We start from the raw sequence: 6171 nt of genomic DNA on the forward strand, positions 1-6171 counted from the left end.
ACTACAGACTGTGTAAAAGTCTGTCAAATGTGGCATTAGCCTTTTTCTACTGTGTGTGTGTGCGCGCGCACACACACACACACACACACACACTACCGTTCAAAAGTTTGGAAATGTTCTTGTTTGTGAAAGAAAAGCCGCTCCTTTCTATTCTGGTTAGAGCCAGTTTGCGCTGTTCTGTGAAGGGAGTTGTACACAGCGTTGTACGAGATCTTCAGTTTCTTTGCAATTTCTCACATGGAATAGCCTTCATTTCTCAGAACAAGAATAGACTGACGAGTTTCAGAAGAAAGTTAATTGTTTCTGGCCATTTTGAGCCTGTAATCGAACTCACAAGTGCTGATGCTCCAGATACTCAACTAGTCTAAAGAAGGCCAGTTTTACTGCTTCTTTAATCAGGACAACAGTTATCAGCTGTGCTAACATAATTGCAAAAGGGTTTTCTAATAATCAATTAGCCTTTTTAAAATGGAAAAACTAGGATTAGCTAACACAACGTGCCATAGGAACACAGGAGTGATGGTTGCTGATAATGGGCCTATGTAGATATTACATAAAAAATCTGTCATTCCCAGCTACAACCGTAATTTAGAACATTAACAATGTCTACACTGTATTTCTGATCAATTTGATGTTATTTTAATGGAGAGAAGAAAAAAAACAAGGATGTTTCCTAGAGACCACAAACTTTTGAATGGGTCTGTCTGTCATGAGAACTGGTCACCAAGCAACAAATCTATTGGTTGGGGATGTTCGATATATGTATGTGGACACTTCTTCAAATGAGTGGATTTGGCTATTTCAGCCACATCCGTTGCTGCCAGGTGTATAAAACCGAGCACACAGCCATGCAATCTCCATAGACAAACGTTGGCATTAGAATGGCCTTTAATGAAGATCTCGGTGACTTTCAACGTGGCACCGTCACAGGATGCCACCTTTCCGACAAGTCAGTTGGTCAAATTTCTGCCCTGTTATTGTGAAGTAGAAAGGCCACACAAGCTCACAGAACGGGACCGCTGAGTGCAGAGGCAACATCGTCTGGCGGCTGCTGAAGGGAGGAGGGCCCACAGTAATGGAGTCAATGGAATGGGATCAACCACATCTTGTGTTTGATACCAGTCCATTTACTCCATTCCAGACATTATTATGAGCCGTCCTCCCCTCGGCAGTCTCCACTGGTTGCAACACTCAGTACCCGGTTCCAAACCTCCTCTGGAAGCAATGTCAGCAGGTGAACTGATCGTCGGGGAGCTTCATGAAATGGGTTTCTGTGGCCGAGCAGCCGCACGCACACAAGCCTAAGATCAACATGCTCAATGCCTAGCATCCATACAGAAATGGTTTGTCGATTGTTGTGAAAGAACTTGACTGGCCGGCACAGAGCCCTGACATCAACCCCATCGAACACATCTGGGATGAATTGGAACGCCGACTGCGAGCCAGGCCCAAACGCCAAACATCAGTGCCAAGGGGGGACCAACTACATATTAATGCCCATGATTTTGGAATCAGATGTTCGACAAGCAGGTGTCCACATACTTTTGGTCATGTAGTGTAGCCTGATGGTTAGGGGTGATAAATAGGGTTAGAGAACAAGAGACAAGTGTACGTTGTTAAAATAATTATTTATTTAACTGTAAGTCTGCCAGACTTATTTCCAAGTGTGTGTTCACCCCGGGACTCCATCGTAGCCTTGGTACCCAGCTGTTCTTCTCTCTACCTCTTTCTCCTCTCTCTCTACCTCTTTCTCCTCTCTCTCTACCTCTTTCTCCTCTCTTCTCTACCTCTTTCTCCTCTCTCTCTACCTCTTTCTCCTCTCTCTCTCTACCTCTTTCTCCTCTCTCTCTCTACCTCTTTCTCCTCTCTCTCTCTACCTCTTTCTCCTCTCTCTCTCTACCTCTTTGTCCTCTCTCTCTCTACCTCTTCTCCTCTCTCTCTCTACCTCTTTCTCCTCTCTCTCTCTACCTCTTTCTCCTCTCTCTCTCTACCTCTTCTCCTCTCTCTCTCTACCTCTTTCTCCTCTCTCTCTCTACCTCTTTCTCCTCTCTCTCTCTACCTCTTTCTCCTCTCTCTCTCTACCTCTTTCTCCTCTCTCTCTACCTCTTTCTCCTCTCTCTCTCTACCTCTTTCTCCTCTCTCTCTCTACCTCTTTCTCCTCTCTCTCTACCTCTTTCTCCTCTCTCTCTCTACCTCTTTCTCCTCTCTCTCTCTACCTCTTTCTCCTCTCTCTCTCTACTCTTTCTCCTCTCTCTCTCTACCTCTTTCTCCTCTCTCTCTCTACCTCTTTCTCTCCTCTCTCTCTCTACCTCTTTCTCCTCTCTCTCTCTACCTCTTTCTCTCCTCTCTCTCTCTACCTCTTTCTCTCCTCTCTCTCTCTACCTCTTTCTCTCCTTTCTCTCTCTCTCTACCTCTTTCTCTCCTCTCTCTCTCTACCTCTCTCTCCCCTCTTCCTTCTCTTCCATTTAGAGTGTCCTGCTGAGTTTGCGGTGCATTCTATCACTGGCCTCCATCTGAGCTTTGGTATCCAGCAGTTCTTCTAGCTGCCTTCTCATCCGGGCCATATCCAGCTGGGTGGCTTGACACTGTTAAATCAATCAATCAATCAATAAACTAAGCAATCATCTATCTGTCAATCTGTCAACAATATATAAATATCTATCCATCCACAAATCAACACCTCACCTGTTCTCTCAAGCAAGCCGACTCCTCCCGCAGAGCGGCGGCGGCCACAGCTAGCTGCTCACTACGCTCCCGACACTGGGACTGCATCTTAACTGCGTCGGTTAAGAGGGACTCGACGCTCACTGCTACGGAGTCACACTGGTCCTTAGACATGGTCTGAAGAGAGATGGAGAGATGTGGAGAGAGAGAAGGAGGGGAGGCATTTAGAGACTGGTCCTTAGACATGGTCTAAAGAGAGGAGGGATGTGAAGAGAGAGAAGGAGGGGAGGCATTTAGAGACTGGTCCTTTCACATGGTCTGAAGAGTGGAGGAGGGATGTGAAGAGAGAGTAGGAGGGGAGGCATTTAGAGACTGGTCTTTGACATGGTCTGAAGAGAGAAGGAGGGGAGGCATTTAGAGACTGGTCCTTTGACATGGTCTGAAGAGAGGAGGAGGGATGTGAAGAGAGTAGGAGGGGAGGCATTTAGAGACTGGTCTTTGACATGGTCTGAAGAGAGAAGGAGGGGAGGCATTTAGAGACTGGTCCTTTGACATGGTCTGAAGAGAGGAGGAGGGATGTGAAGAGAGAGAAGGAGGGGAGGCATTTAGAGACTGGTCTTTGACTTGGTGATGGTGGTGGTGGATGGTCTATATAGGTGGAGAGAGAGAAGGAGGGGAGGCATTTAGAGACTGGTCTTTGACTTGGTGATGGTGGTGGTGGATGGTCTATATAGGTGGAGAGAGAGAAGGAGGGGAGGCATTTAGAGACTGGTCCTTTGACATGGTCTGAAGAGAGGAGGGATGTGGAGAGAGAGAAGGAGGAGGCATTTAGAGACTGGTCCTTTGACATGGTCTGAAGAGAGGAGGAGGGATGTGAAGAGAGAGAAGGAGGGGAGGCATTTAGAGACTGGTCCTTTCACATGGTCTGAAGAGTGGAGGAGGGATGTGAAGAGAGAGTAGGAGGGGAGGCATTTAGAGACTGGTCTTTGACATGGTCTGAAGAGAGAAGGAGGGGAGGCATTTAGAGACTGGTCCTTTGACATGGTCTGAAGAGAGGAGGAGGGATGTGAAGAGAGTAGGAGGGGAGGCATTTAGAGACTGGTCTTTGACATGGTCTGAAGAGAGAAGGAGGGGAGGCATTTAGAGACTGGTCCTTTGACATGGTCTGAAGAGAGGAGGAGGGATGTGAAGAGAGAGAAGGAGGGGAGGCATTTAGAGACTGGTCTTTGACTTGGTGATGGTGGTGGTGGATGGTCTATATAGGTGGAGAGAGAGAAGGAGGGGAGGCATTTAGAGACTGGTCTTTGACTTGGTGATGGTGGTGGTGGATGGTCTATATAGGTGGAGAGAGAGAAGGAGGGGAGGCATTTAGAGACTGGTCTTTGACTTGGTGGTGGTGGATGGTCTATATAGGTGGAGAGAGAGAGAAGGAGGAGGCATTTAGAGACTGGTCCTTTGACATGATGGTGAGGAGTGGTCTATATAGGTGGGAGAGAGAAGGAGGAGGCATTTAGAGACTGGTCCTTGACTTGGTCTGAAGAGAGGAGGAGGGATGTGAAGAGAGAGAAGGAGGAGGCATTTAGAGACTGGTCCTTTGACATGGTCTGAAGAGAGGAGGAGGGATGTGAAGAGAAAGGAGGCATTTAGAGACTGGTCCTTTGACTTGGTGGTGGTGGATGGTCTATATAGGTGGAGAGAGATGGAGAGAGAGAAGGAGGGGAGGCATTTAGAGACTGGTCTTTGACTTGGTGATGGTGGTGGTGGATGGTCTATACAGGTGGAGAGAGAGAAGGAGGGGAGGCATTTAGAGACTGGTCCTTGACTTGGTGATGGTGGTGGTGGATGGCCTATATAGGTGGAGCGAGAGAAGGAGGGGAGGCATTTAGAGACTGGTCCTTGACTTGGTGATGGTGGTGGTGGATGGTCTATACAGGTGGAGAGAGAGAAGGAGGGGAGGCATTTAGAGACTGGTCCTTGACTTGGTGATGGTGGTGGTGGATGGCCTATATAGGTGGAGAGAGAGAAGGAGGGGAGGCATTTAGAGACTGGTCCTTGACTTGGTGATGGTGGTGGTGGATGGTCTATACAGGTGGAGAGAGAGAAGGAGGGGAGGCATTTAGAGACTGGTCCTTGACTTGGTGATGGTGGTGGTGGATGGTCTATACAGGTGGAGAGAGAGAAGGAGGGGAGGCATTTAGAGACTGGTCTTTGACTTGGTGGTGGTGGATGGTCTATATAGGTGGAGAGAGAGAAGGAGGAGGCATTTAGAGACTTGTCTTTGACTTGGTGATGGTGGTGGTGGATGGTCTATACAGGTGGAGAGAGAGAAGGAGGAAGCATTTAGAGACTGGTCCTTGACTTGGTGGTGGTGGATGGTCTATACAGGTGGAGAGAGAGAGGAGGAGGAGGCATTTAGAGACTGGTCCTTGACTTGGTGGTGGTGGTGGTGGATGGTCTATACAGGTGGAGAGAGAGAAGGAGGGGAGGCATTTAGAGACTGGTCCTTGACTTGGTGGTGGTGGATGGTCTATACAGGTGGAGAGAGAGAAGGAGGGGAGGCATTTAGAGACTGGTCCTTGACTTGGTGGTGGTGGTGGTGGATGGTCTATACAGGTGGAGAGAGAGAAGGAGGGGAGGCATTTAGAGACTGGTCCTTGACTTGGTGATGGTGGTGGTGGATGGTCTATACAGGTGAAGAGAGAGAAGGAGGATGCATTTAGAGACTGGTCCTTGACTTGGTGATGGTGGTGGTAGATGGTCTATACAGGTGGAGAGAGAGAGAAAGTCCCCAAATAGGATAAAAGAAAGTACAGCAGTGGCAGCTCGACATGTCCGTCTGTGTAACTCTCCTCTCTCTAAACATGACACACACAGTGGAAACCAGATTCACAAAACACTTCTTACGCAAAAAAATTAAGAAAGTTCCTATTTTAAGAAGCATGTGCAATTCCTCAACATCTTAAGATATAATTTTCTTAGAAACTCTCACATATCTTAGAAACTTCTTATCTATGTACTTAAGAATATTGCTGCTAGGCAACCGATCTAGCTAGCTATGTAAAGTGGGGCAAAAAAAGTATTTAGTCAGCCACCAATTGTGCAAGTTCTCCCACTTAAAGACGAGAGAGGCCTGTAATTTTCATCATAGGTACACTTCAACTATGACTAAATGCTGACTAAATACTTTTTTGCCCCACTGTAGCTAGCAATGGCAATCACGTTAGAAACGAAGAAGAAATGTGATTCTTGCTTAATAATTGTTTATGTTTCTCCTTAAGCAAAAAGATAAGAACATTTCCAAAAACTTTATGAAGGATATCAACTTAGCTTAACTTTCTGTATAGATCTATAGTAAAATTGGGGGGGGGGGGGGGTCTATAGTTAAATTGGGGGGGGGGGATCTATAGTTAAATTGGGGGGGGGGGTCTATAGTTAAATTGGGGGGGAGGGGGTGGGGGGGGGATCTATGTTAAAAAAAAATTGGGGGGGGATTCTATAGTTCAATTG

General features: G+C 47.1%; 1 long non-coding RNA gene across 1 annotated transcript in view; it reads right to left on the reverse strand.

Annotated features, from left to right (window-relative positions):
* Positions 1 to 2362: 2362 nt before the first annotated feature.
* Positions 2363 to 6171, reverse strand: part of LOC116353927 (uncharacterized) — a 7891-nt gene continuing 4082 nt past the window's right edge. Inside the window, exons 2-3 of the long non-coding RNA XR_004203331.1 lie at positions 2686 to 2841; positions 2363 to 2585 (exon numbers count right to left, since the gene is read on the reverse strand). This is a non-coding gene — a long non-coding RNA (uncharacterized LOC116353927). The remainder of the gene's footprint in view (positions 2586 to 2685; positions 2842 to 6171) is intronic.

The sequence above is a fragment of the Oncorhynchus kisutch genome, linkage group LG16 (genome assembly GCF_002021735.2).
Source record: "Oncorhynchus kisutch isolate 150728-3 linkage group LG16, Okis_V2, whole genome shotgun sequence".
NCBI lineage: Eukaryota > Metazoa > Chordata > Actinopteri > Salmoniformes > Salmonidae > Oncorhynchus > Oncorhynchus kisutch.